The sequence below is a fragment of the Rhinoraja longicauda genome, chromosome 1 (assembly GCF_053455715.1).
Source record: "Rhinoraja longicauda isolate Sanriku21f chromosome 1, sRhiLon1.1, whole genome shotgun sequence".
In the NCBI taxonomy this organism is placed as follows: domain Eukaryota; kingdom Metazoa; phylum Chordata; class Chondrichthyes; order Rajiformes; family Arhynchobatidae; genus Rhinoraja; species Rhinoraja longicauda.
The window spans coordinates 139,349,684-139,368,106 of record NC_135953.1 but is presented as its reverse complement, the minus strand read 5'-3'; the positions used below and the strand labels follow the sequence as shown (position 1 = coordinate 139,368,106).

The window sequence follows — 18,423 nt, the reverse complement described above, 5'->3', positions numbered from 1 at the left end:
CTTTGTTCATCTCTCCTCTCATCCTTCTATCAATTACTTTAAATCTGTATCCCCCTGGTCTTTCAGTTCTCTGCTAAAATAAATAGATTTTACTTATCTCAGTTGATCACAATCCGTCTGAAGAAGGGTCTCGACCCGAAACGTCACCCATTCCTTCTCTCCTGAGATGCTGCCTGACCTGCTGAGTTACTCTAGCATTTTGTGAATAAATAACCTTCGATTTGTACCAGCATCTGCAGTTATTTTCTTACACAATCCCAATTAAGTCTCCTGTCAACCTCCTGCATTACAAAGAGGCAACCCTAAAGCAAAACAATGCCAAGGCCTTTTTAAACTACCTTATCAAACCACTTATTCACCATTTACTCTCCATTTTTTTTTTGCTCCTCCACAATAGTCAATATCTTCCAACTCTTAGTTTCTTCTTTTGCCTGGTTGCACCTCCTCAAAGGTTCTGACATGACTTGTCTGCTTTAAATTCCATTTGCCACTGCTCTGCCAGAATATTAGGGTTCTCAAAGCTTCTTCCTCACTGTTAGCCACAAGATCATAAGTGATAGGAACAGAATTAGACCATTCGGCCCATCAAGTCTACTCCGCCATTCAATCGCGGCTGATCTATCTCCTCCCTCCAAACCCCACTCTCCTGCCTTCTCCCCATAACCTTTGAGACCCGTGCTAATCAAAAATCATCCTCTCTCTCTCTGCCTTAACTATATCCACTGACTTGGCCTCCACAGCCTTCAGTATCAAAGAATTCCACAAATTCACCACCCTCTGACTGAAGAAATTCCTCCTCCTCTCCTTCCTAAAAGAACATCCTTTAATTCTGACGCTAAGACCCCCAGTCCTGGCTTTTAAGATGCTTTTGGATAAGCACGTGGAAATGCAGGGAATAGAGGGATATGAATCATGTACAAGCAATAAGATCAGCTCAGGTAGGCATCCCGTTCGACCCAGCCATTGTGGACCCGAGCCTGTGGTGCTCTATGAAGAAGGCTCAATGCAATCATGCAGGCTTAATACAATCTAAGATCGAATAATAACACCTTCTGTCTTCTAGACAGTACTTTTACAACCATTGCATCAGAGAGACAGTCTCTCGCCTCACCTTTTTTTTTATAGATGACCATATACGAGCGACCTTTGATTTACTACGTTCTGCCACAGGCTTCTCATTGCTTACTATCAAAACCACACACAGTTCTGAATACCTTTAGCCAATCTTCCCAAAAGGCTCTGTTCTGAAGTGAACAACCCTGCTTCTCACAAAATGCTGGAGTAACTCAGCGGGTCAGGCAGCATCTCAGGAGAGAAGAAACGCTCCCCCTGACATCAGTCTGAAGAAGGGTCTCGACCCGAAACGTCACCCATTCCTTCTCTCCTGAGATGCTGCCTAACCTGTTGAGTTACTCCAGCATTTTGTGAATAAATACCTTCGATTTGTACCAGCATCTGCAGTTATTTTCTTACACAACCCTGCTTCTCAGGTTTCTCCACACCAATAAAACTACATTTCACTGAAACCATTCCATTAAATCTCCTTTGCACCCTTTCGAAGGCATTAAGAAATTTCCAAAAGTGAACTTCACAGCGTTGGACATATTGAATCTAACCAACAACACCCACGGTGGCTCGGTGGTGCAGCGGTAGAGTTGCTGCCTTACAGCGCCAGGGACCCGGGTTCGATCCCGACTACGGGTGCTGTCTGTATGGAGTTTGCACGTTATTCCCGTGACCTGCGTGGGTTTTCTCCGAGATCTTCGGTTTCCTCCCACACTCCAACGACGTACAGGTTTGTAGGTTAGTTGGCTTGGTATAAATATAAAATTGTCCCTAGTGTGTGTAGGATGGTGTTAGTGAATGGGGATCGCTGGTCGGTGCGGACTGGGCTGTTTCCGTGCTGTATCTCTTAAGTAAACTAAACTAAACCAAACAAGGGTTGAGCATATCCTCCTCACTCTTGTACACTATGGGGTAAATTAAAACACACTCAGAACATTGTTGTTTCTCCCTCACTCCTTTCCCGACGGGCAGCGGCAGGGGCAGCTGCTTCACCCGCCCCGGATCACGGGGCTTGGGCAGCCCGCTGCGGACGTTTCACCGTCCGGCGCGGCCAGGAACGAGTAACTACAACAGCCTGACCGCGGGTGAAGACGGCAGGGAAGAGAAAGGACATTCTGGCCTTCCATCACAGTGAGGAGGTGACTGGAGGAGACTCACTGTGATGGATGTTTCTTTCTGTTTCTTTTTGTTTGATTGTGTGTGTTATTGCTTATTTTTATTGCTCTTTTATTGCTTTTATTGTTCTTGTTGTTGGACTGTGGGTAATCTTTCATTTCACTGCACATTTATGTGTGTGTGACAAATAAACTTGACTAGACATTATATTCCACTACTCACTTCGCTTATCTATTTGCCGTCATCAGTGCTGTACTTACTATTGTCGGAAGGAAGTGCAGATGCTGGTTTAAATCGAAGATAGACACAATAAGCTGGAGTGACTTAGCGGGACAGGCAGCATCTCTATCTCGGGTCGGGTCTGAAGTAGGGTCTCGACCCAAAACATCATCTACTCCTTTTCTCCAGAGATGCTGTCTGTCCCGTTGAGTTGCTCCAGCTTTTTGTGTCTATCTTCTGTCCTCCCTATTCATTGTTTCATGTCATCGTGCAACACGGAAATTTTACAATTGGTCCCTCATCCAAATCATTCAGACAGTGAACAGCTATAGACCAAATATTAATTCTAGCGACACCACGCTCATCATCACAGCCTGCTTGCTTGAGAAGGACCTGTTCATTCCTCCATTTTCTATCTATTAACCTTTTCTCAACCAATGCCTGTTGTCATCTCCTTCATTGCTGCAGTGTCAGATAACTTAACTCAATCTTTTACTTGTGATGTTATAACTATATGGAACTCCTTGTAGTTGAAGTACGTGGAACCTCCATTGGGTGGACACCCGATGGCCACATGCTTGCCGTCCACTGCTCCACATGTGTTCTGGAAGCTCCAACTGGTATCAAAGCCCTGCGCCACTCTCTTACCACTCATCTGGTGTAGTAGGGCAGTCCATGACTTCAACTTCATCAGCATGATGATGGCCTCACAGGTCTCTTGGAGAGCCTTGCTGATGGTGTTGTGGGCCACAAGAAAGCTGTAGGAGAGGCTCTTGTAGGAGTCTCCTGATGCCAGGTAGCAGAGGGTGATGGCTAGGCGCAGGCCTGGTTCCAGTGGCTTCCTCATGAAGGTCTTTTTCTCCAGGAGAGGGCCCGCCCGTGCCTTCAGCTCGTGAGGCAGCTCAGGGGGGAGCCTAGTGAAGTTTATGAAGGCAGCCTCATCTTCTTGTTCAGTCATCAGGTTGTCATACTGGCCCAACCTGGGTCTCTTCAGGGACAAGGGCTTCAACCACACAGACCTCCTCTTGGGCTTCTTCCCCATTCTTCTTATCCTTCTGTCTTTAAGCATGAGAGCCGCTGCAAGCAGCAGGGCTTCGTCTTCTTGCGAGAACAATGCCCTCTGATGTTGCTCCGTAGTAGTGATGATGCAGAATGATTGGAAAACCTACCCTACACCCTCTTTTATAGGGAAACTGGGTAATTCCATTGTTTTGGAGGCCAAAATGACGTGAATTGTCTTCAGTTGTCGCCGACAGGGTCGTAGCTTGTCATAGCCTGTCGCGGGTAGACGTAGGTTGACTTCGGTTGTCGCCTGTGTGGTCGTAGGTTGTCGTAGGTGTGGACGTCCTAAGTCACGACGATCGGTTCGCCGGTTGTCAGTAGCTTGCCGTCAACTAGGTGGTAGGTTGTTGTAGCTTGTCGTAGACATTGTTGTGGGGGGGTCCAGTCGCCAGTTTTTCAGCGAGCTGCTACGACTATGACAGTCGCGGGCAGTCGCTTAAAAAAAATCCTAAGTGGAAGAGGCCCTTAAGGCAGCAGCTCTACCGCCGCGCCACTGATTAGTGTAAATGGGTACTTGATGGTGATTGTGAACCTGTTTCCATACTGTGCGACTCTGTGACTACTACATCACCCAGAGCAGCTCTTGCTCAAAAAAGGTCAAGTTACAAGCAGACGTATAAGATTATTAAGGGGTTGGACACGTTAGAGGCAGGAAACATGTTCCCAATGTTGGGGGAGTCCAGAACCAGGGGCCACAGTTTAAGAATAAGGGGTAGGCCATTTAGAACGGAGATGAGGAAAAACTTTTACAGTCAGAGACTTGTGAATCTGTGGAATTCTCTGCCTCAGAAGGCAGTGGAGGCCAATTCTCTGAATGCATTCAAGAGAGAGCTAGATAGAGCTCTTAAGGATAGCGGAGTCAGGGGGTATGGGGAGAGGGTAGGAACGGGGTACTGATTGAGAATGATCAGCCATGAATGGCGGTGCTGGCTTGAAGGGCCGAATGGCCTACTCCTGCACCTATTGTCTATTGACACGGTGGGCCGAAGGGCCAGTTTTTGCGCTGGATCCCTAAAGTCTAGAGTCTAGGCAAGTCTCTTTTACGGCAGCCATTATTGTGGGCATTTCTGTTCGTTGCAGAGAGTGCCATGCCAGTCATTACATTAATAAAAGCTGTGCAAATCAAAGGCACACACCCCAAATACTCAATGTTAGTGAAAATTTGATAATTAAAGTACTACTGTATTAATTCAAGCTCAGAAATGTTTAATAATAGATCTGAATAGAATCATTCATTGTTATTAGATTATTAATATTTTATATTGTTTGAGTTCAGACTTTTTTTTTTAAACAGGCATTTGAAGTCTTTGAATGGTTTCAGTAATCTTGGCCAAGTGCTTTGACCAGTTGTGAAAGTATTTCTGGGACAGGCTCTCTCCATTGACTGCAGGATGGAACAGAGATCGTCACGGTTTTGCTGATCAAGGGTGGCCTTTATGACAGGCAAATGCCGGGTGCGACCACAAGCTGTTATGATTGTAGATTACACCCTGTGCACAACTGAGCCAGGCTGAGAGGTCATAAAGCCATAAATGATAGGAGATTAGGCCATTCGGCCCAACAAATCTACTCCGCCATTCAAACATGGCTGATCTATCTCTCCCCCACCTAACCCCATTCTCCTGCCTTCTCCCCATAACCCCTGACACCCGTACTAATCAAGAATCTATCTATCTCTGCCTTAAAAATATCCACTGACTTGGCCTCCACAGCCTTCTGTGGCAAAGAATTCCACAGATTCACCACTCTCTGACAAAAGAAATTCCTCCTCTTCTCCTTCTGAAAGGACTGTCCTTTAATTCTGAGGCTACGACCTCTAGTCCTAGATTCACCCACTAATAGAAACATCTTCTCCGCGTCCACTCTTTCCAAGCCTTTCGTTATTCGGTACGCTTTAATGAGGACCTCCTCATTCTTCTAAACTCCAGCGAGTACAGGCCCGGTGCTATCAAACTCTTCATATCGACTAACTAGGGCATTGCTGACAGCTTTGCTACTTGCTTGGGGACTAGCTGGATAGGGCAGCGAGGGTCAGACGGGCAGAGAGACAAACTCTTCTGCCCAACCCGTCCATACCAACCAAGATGCCTCATCTAAGCTGGTCACATTTACCTCCCCTCTCGACTCCATCCAAGACCTCCCCCCTCGACTCCATCCAAGGACCCAAACACTTTCCAGGTGAGGCAGAGGTTCACCTGCACCTCCTCCAACCTCATCTACTGTATCCGCTGTTCCAGGTGTCAACTTCTCTACATCGGCGAGACCAAGCGCAGGCTCGGCGATTGTTTCACTGAACACTTCCGCTCAGTCCGTCTCAACCAACCAGATCTCCCGGTGGCTCAGCACTTCAACTCCCCCTCCCACTTCCAATCTGACCTTTCTGTCCTGGGCCTCCTCCATTGTCAGAGTGAGGCCCAGCGCAAATTGGAGGAACACCACCTCATATTTCACAGGTAGTTTACACCCCAGCGGTATGAACATTGACTTCTCTAACTTCAGATCGCCCTTGTTTTCCCTCTCTCTCTCCATCCACTCCCCTTTCCCAGTTCTCCCACTTGTCTTACTGTCTCCGATTACATTCTATCTTTGTCCCTCCCCCTCCCTTGACATTAATTTGAAGAAGGGTCTCGACCCGAAACGTCACCCGTTCCTTCTCTCCAGAGATGCTGCCTGACCCGCTGAGTTACTCCAGCATTTTGTGTCTACCTTCGATTTTAACCAGCATCTACTGTTTTTTCCCACACAGAGAAACAAACCCTTCAGCCCAACTTGTCCATAGCAACCAAGGTGCCTCGTCTAAGCTGGTTCCATTGACCAGGGTTTGGCCCATGTCAGAGGGTAGACGTTGAACTGAAATGGAGTCGCTAACCTCCAGACCTGAACAATCTGCTGCACCGTCGTACAACACCACGAGTGACGACACAAATAAAGAGGAAGGATCGGACAGGTTTGCAGTGATATGAACCAAACGCAGGCAGGTGGGACTAGTGTAGCTGGGGCAAGTTGGGCCGAAGGGCCTGTTTCCACACCGTATCACTCTATGACTCTAAGGAGTATGGTGAGCGGGTCAGGACTGAAGTTATTGCCGAAATTTAATGGAAGGAAATTAAAGCTAATTCCAGTCTGGAAATCTGTCGGAAGGAATTGCAGGTGCTGGTTTAAACCGAAGATAAGACACAAAATGCTGGAGTAACTCAGTGGGGCAGGCGGCATCTCTGGAGAGAAGGAATGGGTGAGACACCTTCTTCAGTCTGGATGTTGAACAATCTGACATCAGTGAGAATGGCAGATGGTGGAAAAGGAACAGAAAAGCCAGCTTTTAATTTACAGTCGAAGTGACATGAACATAATTCTGCATGCTGGCTGAAAAAAATAATGCAAAGCATATACAAATTACTTCTTTGTTGAAAGCATGCAAATATTCTCAGGCATGTTTATTCAACCTGGAATTAAATCTATCTTAAAGAAATCGCTGAGAAACTGCTGGCAGCAAAACAGGGTTGACCAGTTTGACAAGATTTATATCAATCTCCGAACACAGAAAATGAATTAACAGATTACCAGCAGAGCTCGTGAGAAGGCCACTTCACCCCCCCCCCCCCCCAGCAGGAAGTGCACAGAGCACACATTGACAACACACCTGGATACAGTTGGCGCTTTCAAGTACTTGGCAGCGTGACATATTCTGATGGCTCGCTCGACTGGGAAATATCATCCAGAATCAGCAAGGCCAGTTAAGCACTTGGTCGACTCCAAGCACGAGTGTTAAACCAGCCACAGCATCAAGCTGCCAACTAGGCTGAAAGTCTATAACGTTGTCGTACTCTCACCAGTACGACAACGTAAAAAACAAAAAATATCACCCATTCCTTCTCTCCAGAGATGCTGCCTGTAACTGAGTTACTGCAGCATTTTGTGTCCATCTTTGGGTGCTGTGACAAGTGTGCAATGTTGGTGTTGGCCCGTGGTAGATGACGATCGCATGGTTGCGCAGCCTCATGTCTTGCGGGATCGAGGGTGCCTCACGAGTCCGATGTGCGAGGCATGGGGGCACATGAAAGCCGCTGTGGGGGGGGGGGGGGGGGGGGGGGGATATAGGGCTTGCAGCCTTCCACCTGCCTCTGGCACTAACGAGTCGGCTTCGGCGGTTGTCTTCGACACTGCTGACTGCCTTCCCGGTGGTTGTACGCTAGCCAGTCCTGTCGCAGGCGTGGATTTCCAGTTCTGTTGGGACTGGTTCTGCATGCTGGAGGTGGCCCGACGCAGTCTTTGAACCGTTCCTTCGACCCTGGGTTCCTTTGACCGTGACAGAACTCCGTACAGGAGTTGACGAGACACGCGGTATTTATCCATCCAGATCACATGGCCTGTCCATCGAAGCTGGGCCTTTATGATCATTGCTTCGATGCCAGGTCACGGTGGTGCAGCGTTAGAGTTGCTGCCTTACAGCAAAGGCAGCGTTGGAGACCCGGGTTCCATCCCGACTACGGGTGCTGTCTGTACCGAGTTTAGACGTTCTCACGGTGACTTGTGTGGGTTTCCTCCGAGATCTTCGGTTTCCTCCCACACTCCAAAGACGTACAGGTTCGTAGGTTAATTGGCTTGGTAAATGTAAAAATTGTCCCGAGTGGGTGTAGGACAGTGTTAATGTGCGGGGATCGCTGGTCGGCGCGGACCCGGTGGGCCGAAGGGCCTGTTTCCGCGCTGTATCTCTAAACGAACTAACCTAATCAGTCCTTTATTCACAAAATGCTGGAGTAACTCAGCAGGTCAGGCAGCATCTCAGGAGAGAAGGAATGGGTGACGTTTCAGGTCGAGACCCTAATCAGTCCAGCATTTCCATGTTGGTCACCCGGTCTTGCCAGCGAATGCCCATGATGGACCGCCGAGAGCACATGTGGAATTTGTCAAGATGGCGGGTGTGTCTCCTGTACAAGGTCCGTGTTTCACATCCATACAGCAAGCTGGTGAGAGTACAACAACGTTATAGACTTTCAGACTAGTTGGCAGCTTGATGCTGTGGCTGGTTTAACACTCGTGCTTGGAGTCGACCAAGTGCTTAACTGGCCTTGCTGATTCTGGATGATATTTCCCAGTCGAGCGAGCCATCAGAATATGTCACGCTGCCAAGTACTTGAAAGCGCCAACTGTATCCAGGTGTGTTGTCAATGTGTGCTCTTGGTGGTGCTGCTGAAGAGCCTGGGGCTGGCTGGGGGAGGACTTCTGCCTTGCCGAGACTGATATTAAGACCAATCTGCTGTGCCCCTGTGCCAATATTTACACAGTAACACGCTAAAAAACGTCAGGCATGGGTTACAACACTGTGAGGCCCTCTCTCGCTGCTCCCCCTCTCTGATTCCTACTGTTCACTTAGCAGGTCTTGTCACACATCCACCTCTTTTCCAGCTTTGGAAACATAGAAAATAGTAACAGGAGGAGGCCATTTGGCCCTTCGAGCCAGCACCGCCATTCATTGTGATCATGGCTGGTCATCCACAAACAGTAACCCGTGCCTGCCTTCTCCCCAGATCCCTTGATTCCGCTAGCCCCAGGAGCTCTATCTAACTCGCTTTTAAATTCATCCAATGAGTCGGCCTCCACTGCCCTCTATGGCAGAGAATTCCACAAATTCACAACTCTCTGCGTGAAAAAGTTTTTTCTAACCTCAGTTTTAAATGGCCTCCCCTTTATTCTTAGACTGTGTGGCCCCTGGTTCTGGACTCCCCCAACATTGGGAACATTTTTCCTGCATCTAGCTTGTCCAGTCCTTTCATAATTTTATACGTCTCTATAAGATCCCCTCTCACCCTTCTAAACTCCAGTGAATACAAGCCCAGCCATTCCAATCTTTCCTCATATGGCAGTCCCACCACCCCGGGGATTAACCTCAAGCTTTCCCCCCACCTCCCCTACTACAATCAGTCTGAAGAAGGGTTCCAACCCAAAATGTCAGCTACCCTTATCCACCTCGAAGGTGCTGCCCGACCCACTAAGTAACTCCAGCACGTTGAGATTTTGTTTTTGTAAACTAGCATCCACAGTTCCCGGTCTCGCGGTTAAAGCATTGCTCTTTTATATTTACCACTAATTCAAAAATCATTTTAAAGTACAAATATGATAAACTCAAATAGAATGAGAATGTTTTGGCAGACCCAAGGCCCAGTGGCAGAGAGAGGTAAGCTACTTTTTCCCAGTCAACCATCTGTAGTCTCTCTGTATTAAGAACAATTTGGCCACAACTCACCCGACTATCGAATCTCTCTTTTCATTTTGAGTAAGATGTGTTGATTTAAGGCAATGTGCAACAATATCAAACAACATTTAAAGGAGCCAGTAATCTCAAGGCCCAACCTGCAACCTGCATCTCAAAACAGAAAATGCTGGAAAGAGAAACAGAACTTGAAGATTCTTCTCCAGAATGGTGAAAATTTAGAGATAGGAGACAGAACAGTAGCGCACAGGACTGGGCCCTTCAGCCCACCATGTTTGCGTTGAACATGATGCCAATTTAAACTAATCTCATTTGCCTGTACATGATCCATATCCATCTATTCAGTTTAGTTTAGAGATACAGCGCGGAAACAGGCCCTTCAGCCCATGCCGACCAGCGATCCCCGCACACTAACACCATCCTACACACACTGGGGACAATTTACATTTACACCAAGCCGATTAACCTACAAACCTGTACGTCTTTGGAGTGTGGGAGGAAACCGAAGATCTCGGAGAATACCCACGCAGGTCATGGGGAGAACGTACAAACTCTGAACAGACAGCACCCGCAGTCGGGATCGAACCTGGGTCTCCGGCATTACAAGAGCTGTAAGGCAGCAACTTTACCGCTGTGCCACCGTGCCGCCCATTGCATTCCTTGCATTTCCTTGTGCCTATCTCAAAGCCTCTTGCATGACACTATCGTATCTGCTCCACCACCACCCCTGACAATGTGCTCCAAGACCCCACCACTCTCTAAGCAAATACCTTGCCTTGCTCATCTCAATTAGACTTTCCACTCACCTTATAGCTTTGCCCTTTGTTGTTGGTCATTTTCACATTGGGAAAAAGGTTCCGACTGTCTACCCAATCTATCCTTTCTAGCTTCTGCCAAATGGCGCTGCAATCTCATTTGCCCTCTCCCCAACATCCAGACCTATCCCTATTCAAAACAATCTTAAAACCCATGGATAGGGAGGAACTGCAGATGCTGGTTTAAACCGAAGATAGACCCAAAAGCTGGAGTAACTCAGTGGGTCAGGCAGCATCTCTGGAGGATAGGACTAGCTCCAGGGATGCTGTCTGACCCGCTGAGTTACTCCAGCTTTTTGGTATAAACCGATGGAGTTGTGTTCACAAACCATAAACCAGAAGAAAAACAAACATTTAAGGTGCAAAGAAAGACGGGATACTGGAAGACAAAAGAATGCCTGTCACAGATGGAGAACAATGGGAGATAGAGCTCGGAGGGATTAAAGTGGAAGTCAGATGGAGGTTGAAGTGACAGTCAATTGGAAGCACCACGTTGTGCTTGCAAACTGAACAGATGTTTTTACAATACAGTCGCAATCCTGATTCGGTTTCTCCAATGGAGAGAACACATTATGAGCAATGATTACAGAATGTTAAATTGAAAGAAATGCAAAAACTCATAGCTTCATTGGCAAAGGGAGAAGCAAAGATTGGCTCTGGCACCATGACACCAAAAACAAGCTCAAGAACCAGTGTTTCATTACACAAATCAGCCACTCGGACCCAATGTCAAAGTGAACAATTTCAAATAGTAGGCTATTTGAACAAACTTTGTGTCTATCTCCTAGTTCTCCACATATTTCCACCTCTTTAGAAAGGCATTGGTCACTCATTATCCGTTACCAGTTTTCACCCGGCACCATCCAGCCTTTATGGTGCGCTGTAAACGGCTCGATCGTAATCATGTATTGTCTTTCTGCTGACTGGATAGCACGCAACAAAAGCTTTACACTGTACCTCGGTACACGTGACAATAAACTAAACTGTAAACGGTAGCGAATCAGTAGTAAAGAAAGCAAACTCAATGCTAGCGTTTATTTCGAGAGGGCTTGTATACAAAAACAGGGATGTAATGCTGAGGCTCTATAGGGCGCTGGTAAGGCCGCATTTGGAATATTGTGAGCAATTTTGGGCACCATATCTGAGGAAGGATGTGCTGGACCCGGAGAGGGTCCAGAGGAGGTTTACAAGAATGATCCCAGGAATGAGTGGGTTAACATATGATGAGCGTTTGTCAGCACAGGGCCTCTACTTGCTGTAGTTTAGAAGAATGAGGGGGGGACCTCATTGAAACATACAGAATAGTGAAAGGCTTGGATAGAGTGGATGTGGAGTGGATGTTTCCACTAGTGGGAGAGTCTAGGACTAGAGGGCACAGCCTCAGAATTAAAGGACGTTCTTTGGAAGGAGATGAGGAGAAATTTCTTTAGTCAGAGGGTGGTGAATCTGTGAAATTCTTTGCCACAGAAGGCTGTGGAGGCCAAGTCAGTGGATATTTTTAAGGCAGAGATAGATAGATTCTTGATGAGTACGGGTGTCAGAGGTTATGGGGAGAAGGCAGGAGTTAGGAGGGAGAGATAGATTTGCCATGATTGAATGGCGGAGTAGACTTGATGGGCCGAATGGCCTAATTCTACTCCTATCACTTATGACCTTATATACAAACTATCTTTGAGGATAAACTTGAGTTTGCCATATCTGAAGGCACTTTGTTCGGAAAGTTTAGGGGAAAATTGAGAATGGGCAAGGAAACAGATTTTGTCCATTTTAATTAGCAGTGGAATTAAAATTAGTTGAACAAAGCCATATTGCAAGTAGAGAAAATAACAATGAGAATAATGAAAATAAAGATCACATTTTATTGTGCTCATTCATATTCTTCATCAACCCTGCAGATCTCCCAAATTAACTAGTAACTAATATTTACCACACACCTGATTCCAAGAATTTTAGGGAAAAAAAACTGTGCAGTGCTGGTTTAAATCGAAGGTAGACACAAAATGCTGGAGTAACTCAGCGGGTCAGGTAGCATCTCTGGAGAGAAGGAATGGGTGATGTTTCGGGTTGAGACCCTTCTTCAGACTGATGTCGGGAAGGGGTGTGGGGGTGGGTCAAAGATAGGATGTGGTCGGAGACAGGAAGACAGGTGGGAGAACTGGGAAGGGGGAGGGGATAGAGCGGGAAAGCAGGGACTATCTGAAGTTAGAGAAGTCAATGTTCATACTGCTGGGGTGTAAATTACCCAAGCGAAATATGAGGTGCTGTTCCTCCAATTTGCGCTGGGCCTCACTCTGACAATGGAGGAGGCCCAGGACAGAAAGTTCAGACTGGAAATGAAAGGGGGAGTTGAAGTGCTGAGCCACCGGGAGATCAGGTTGTTTAAGACAGACTGAGCGGAGGTGTTGAGCGAAACAATTGCCAAGCCTGCGCTTGGTCTCGCCGACGTAGAGAAGTTGACATCTGGAACAGCAGATACAATAGATGAAGTTGGAGGAGGTGCAGGTGAATCTCTGCCTCACATGGAAAGACTGGTTGGGTCCTTGGATAGAGTCGAGGGGGGAGGTAAAGGGACAGGTGTTGCATCTCCTGCGGTTGCAGGGGAAAGTACCTGGGGAGGGGGTGGGAAATGACGAGTGGACCAGGGAGTTACGGAGTCTCTGCGGAAAGCAGAAAGGGGAGGGGTTTGGAAGATGTGGCCAGTAGGGGCACCTCCACTTGGCTGACAAAACTCCAAGACAAGGTTTTGGATAGGCAACCTGTCTGTCTATCAACTTACACAGGTAGATTGATGCGCTGTTACAATTATCCACTCAAATGGGATACATTAAAGAAATAAGAAAGGCGAGAGAATTGAAAATTGCGAACATTGTCAACTTCTTTGCTAGTAGTGAAATGTCACCTAAGATCAGGGGAACATGACCAAGAGGGTTCATTTGTCACATGCACTGGACAACAAGAACAACAAATTTCGTACGTGCTGCAACTTTTCAGGCACATTAGATGCAACAACGATAAAGATGTAATAAATTACCCATGAAGGAAATTGTGGAGAATGAAGGGATTTCACTGCAGTGTAGGCTGTGCTTCGAATGTTAAGATTAATGTTGGGACTTGGGTATAGAGAACGTTTTACTCCTTCGCCAAGCTGAACAAGATTTATTGCGGCAATGCTTGATGCCTTGCACGAGATGGTACAGTAGCAAAGTGTGCCAATTCAAAGATCATTGAATTATGGTGATACCATTGAATGGTTGACTCAAAGGGCCACATGGCCTCCTCCTGCACCTATTGTCTATTATAGCTGCTGGTTTAAACCAAAGATAGACACAAAAAGCTGGAGTAACTCAGCGGGTCAGGCAGCACCTTAGGAGAAAAGGAATAGGTGATGTTTCATATCGAGACAACTTCTTCAGATAGCTAAAGATTGTTACCAATGCAGACAATCATGTGGTGTGATGGGTGATAGAAACAGAGCAAATAGGTGCATGAGTAGGCCATTCGGCCCTTTGAGCCAGTACAGCCATTCAATACGATCATGGCTGGCCATCCAACACCAGTACCCCGTTCCTGCTTTCTGCCCATATCCCTTGATTCCGTCCATAAGAGCTACGTCTAACTCTCCCTTGAATACATCAAGAGAGAGAATACATTGGAGTGACATGATGTGGGAGTGGGGAGGGGAGGGTGTTGATATGGATGTGGGAAGGTGCAGACATAATGTGGGACTATGCAAGTACAATGCAGACAATCACACTGATCCCTCCCAACCTGAAAATTCCTTCCTTTCAGATAATTAGCTAACTCCATTTTGAACTTATCACAAAATGCTGGAGTAACTCAGCGGGTCAGGCAGCATCTCTGGAGAGAAGGAATGGGTGACGTTTCGACCTGAAACGTCACCCATTCCTTCTCTCCAGAGATGCTGCCTGTCCCGCTGAGTTACTCCAGCATTTTGTGATACCTTCGATTTGTACCAGCATCAGCAGTTATTTTCGTACACCATTTTGAACTTTATCATTGAATCTGCCCAACCGCTGATCCCAGGAGCATGCTGCAGATCTTAAACACTCCCCGCACAAGGCTTTGCCCCATGTCAATAGACAATAGGTGCAGGAGTAGGCCATTCGGCCCTTCGATCCAGCGCCACCATTCAATGTGATCATGGCTGATCATTCTCAATCAGTACCCCGTTCCTGCTTTCTCCCCATACCCCCTGACTCCGCTATCACATCCGAGTCTTCCGCCGAGCACTATCATGTCACTTGACACTTCCACTGGTGATCTATTTGACTCAACACTTCACAATTTTCAATGGCTCCATCAGATCACCTTACAATCTCCCCCGTTCCAGGATATCCATTTTCCTTGCAATTATTTGAAATCTCTCATTCCTGAAACATCACCCATTCCTTCCCTCCAGAGATGCTGCCTGTCCCGTTGAGTTACTCCGGCATTTTGTGTCTATCATTTTAGTATTTCTTTTGCACTAACTCAGAAGGCTTTACAAAATGCTGGAGTAACTCAGGTCAGGCAGCATCTCAGAGAAGGAATGGGTGACGTTTCAGGTTAAGACTCTTCCTAGTCTGAAGAAGGGTCTCGACCTGAAACGTCACCCATTCCTTCTCTCCTGAGATGCTGCCTGACCTGACGAGTTACTCCAGCATTTTGTGATACTTTTGATTTGTATCAGCATCTGCAGTTATTTTCCTACAGAAGGCTTTACATGTTTGCTTAAGGAGGGCACCTAGATATATTGACATAATACTCCTATTGTGGTAACCCCCCCCTGCATTCCCTCTCTCTCCATCCCTCCCCACCCAAGTCCAATCAGCTTCTCGTTCTCACCCAGCACACAGCTAACAACGGCCAGTTTCCTTTATCATCATTACTTTTTTGCATATCTTTCATTCGTGTGTCCAATATCTCTCTACATCACCGCCTATAACTCTCATTTCCCTTTCCACTGACTAATCCCATAAACTTTTATTATCTTCTCTCTCACTCTGCTCTGCCACTTTCATTGAATTCCACACATACGCCTTCAAGGAAAAGATTTTTCTCAGAGTTTTCAAGACGTGAAATGTTTTACCGGAAGCTAATTCCAAAAATTGTTTTTGTTTTGGATAAATGGGTAATGAGCTTACACAGCCAATGGCAAAAAGCTAGGAAGTGAAATGAAAGACGTCTTTTTCCACAAAACCTAACACAGGGAAGGCAAGCTGAATAGCATTTCCTAAGGATGCAATTTACTAGTTCTGTGAAATGTCTGGTTGCTTCGATACACACAACGATGCTGGACTTTTGTGTACTGTGCCTCGTTTACCAATGTAAGGCATAACTAATTTGAACCATGTGAAACAATGCCACATAAGCTATTGCCAGAACAGGGAGGTGTCAACGAATAAACATTCATTCCCGAGTCATACCTGCGACTAAACACGTTCTCCTTGTTAAAAATAAAATAAATTGACATTTTCTGCACCTCCAACAGAATCCAGCTATTACTCATATAATGATGGGCTTAATCCTCTTTCTCTGACAGCACCACCCAACAAAACGATAAATCACCAGTCCCTGGCGCATTTTAAAGATTCTAAAGCACATGTAGTGCTCTTATTATTTCAATTTTTGCACAGGTCTGCAAACATCAAAAGAATCTAAGTTGATGGTGGAAGGTTGCTTCTCGGACTGGAGGCCTGTGACCAGTGGTGTGCCTCAGGGTTCGGCGCTGGGCCCGTTACTGTTTGTCATCTATATCAATGAATTGGATAAGAACATACAGGGCAAGATGAGCAAGCTTGCAGATGATACAAAAGTGGGTGGTTTTGCAGATAGTGAAGATAGTTGTGAAATATCTTGAGCAGGATCTTGATCGATTGGCCAGGTGGGCGGAGGAATGGTTGATGGAATTTAATACAGAGAAATGTGAAGTGTTGCATTTTGGGATGTCTAACATGGGCAGGACCCACACAGTGAATGGCAGGCCTCTGGGGAGGGAGTGTTATAGAGCAGAGGGATCTAGGAATTCAGGTGCATGGTTCCTTGAAGGTGGAGTCGCAGGTGAATTGGGTGGTCAAAAAGACGTTTGGCACATTGGTCTTCATCAGCCAGAGTATTGAGTATAGAAGTTGGGAGGTCATGTTGCATTCGTATAAGACGTTGGTGAGGCAGCATTTAGAGTATTGTCTTCAGTTCTGGGCACCGTGTTATAGGAAAGATGTTGCCAAGCTGGAAAGGGTACAGAGAAGAGTTACAAGGATATTGCCAGGACGAGAGGGTCTGAGCTATAGGGACAGGTTGAGTAAGCTGGGTCTTTATTCCTTGGAGTGCAGAAGGATGAGGGGAGGTGATCTTATTGAGGTGTATAAGATCATGAGAGGAATAGATCGGGTAAATGCACAAAGACTCTTGTGCAGAGTAGGTGAATTGAGGACCAGTGGACATGGGTTCAAGGTGAAGGGGAAAAGATTTAATAGGAATCTGAAGGGTAATCTTTTCACACAAAGGGTGGTGGGTGTATGGAACAAGCTGCCAGAGGAGGTCGTTAACGCAGGAACTTTCCCAACATTTAAGAAACAGTTAAGACAGGTACATGGATAGGACAGGTTTGGAGGGACATGGACCCAAACACGGGCAGGCGGGACTAGTGTAGCTGGGACATGTTGGCCGGTGTGGGCAAGTTGGGCTGAAGGGCCTGTTCCCTCACTGTATCACTCTATGACTCTATATGAAAACAAAATAATTTGATTGCAAAAAGACGTACTTTTCCCCCTTCTGATCTGCAGATACCAAACGATTAACTCGCCACCATGCTGCTATACTTGCACTGGTGCTATTCGAGAAGCTGCCCGTTCAAGTGGAATGCAAACAGCATGCCCAGTTCTCACCGTAAAAGAATTCTCTCTACATGCAGCTAGTAGTGCTCCCTGAGCTGTGTATTGCTGGCACACATCAGTTGCTTTAAAGTGGGGTAATACCTTTACATATGCAAAGGGTGGTCGGTGTTCCCGAGGGGTGTCCGTGTATCCGAGGGAGGGAGGGTTCGTGTACCAGGAGGTGGGGTACCCGGGTGTCCGTGTACCCGAGGGAGGGTCCGTGTACCAGGGGGAGGGTGTGTGTACCAGGGGGAGCATCTGTGTACCCTAGAGTATCCGTGTACCAGTGGGAGGGTCCGTATACCTGAGGGAGGGTCCCAAGGACATATGTGTACCAGGGGGAGGGTCTGTGTACCTGGGTGAGGGTCCCAAGGGTATCTGTGTGCTGGGGGAAGGTCTGTGTACCCAAGGGAGGGTCTGTGTACCCAAGGGTATCCGTGTACCCAAGGGTATCCGTGTACCAGGGGGAGGGTCTGTGTACCCAAGGGAGGGTCTGTGTACCAGAGGGAGGGTCTGTGTACCCAAGGGTATCCGTGTACCAGGGGGAGGGTCTGTGTATCTGGGGGTGGGTCCCAAGGGTATCTGTGTACCTGAGGGAGGGTCCGTGTACCGGGGGGGGGGGGGTGTGTGGGTGTCCGTGTACCGGGGGTGTCCGTGTACCGGGGGGGGGGGGGGTGTCCGTGTACCGGGGTGTCCGTGTACCGGGGTGTCCGTGTGTCCGTGTGCCAGTGTGTCCGTGTACTCACCGCCGGTGTGGGCGCCGCCCGCAGGAGCGGGAGCAGCGGCCGGAGACGGGGCCCGGGTCAACAACATCGTCCGCCCGACACCCGCCGGCCCGGCCCGGCCCCGGGGACAGACGGAGAGAGAGGTGAGAGAGAGGGAGGGAGGGAGGAAGAGAGGGAGAGGTGGGAGAGAGTGAGGGAGAGAGAGAGGGGGGAATGCGGGAGTAGAGGGAGAGAGGTGAGAGGAGTGAGGGAGTAAGTGAGAGGGAGAGGCCGCCGTCACCCGGCGCCGAAGACCCGCCCGCCCGCGCCCGCGCGCTGGCCGCCCGCCAACTATC

At 47.5% G+C, this 18,423-nt stretch overlaps 1 protein-coding gene across 1 annotated transcript in view; it reads right to left on the bottom strand.

Annotated features, from left to right (window-relative positions):
- Positions 1 to 18,423, bottom strand: part of LOC144597768 (calcium uniporter regulatory subunit MCUb, mitochondrial-like) — a 55,395-nt gene extending 36,972 nt beyond the window's left edge. Inside the window, exon 1 of the mRNA XM_078407329.1 lies at positions 18,110 to 18,423. The gene's annotated coding sequence lies outside the window, so the exon portion shown is untranslated. The remainder of the gene's footprint in view (positions 1 to 18,109) is intronic.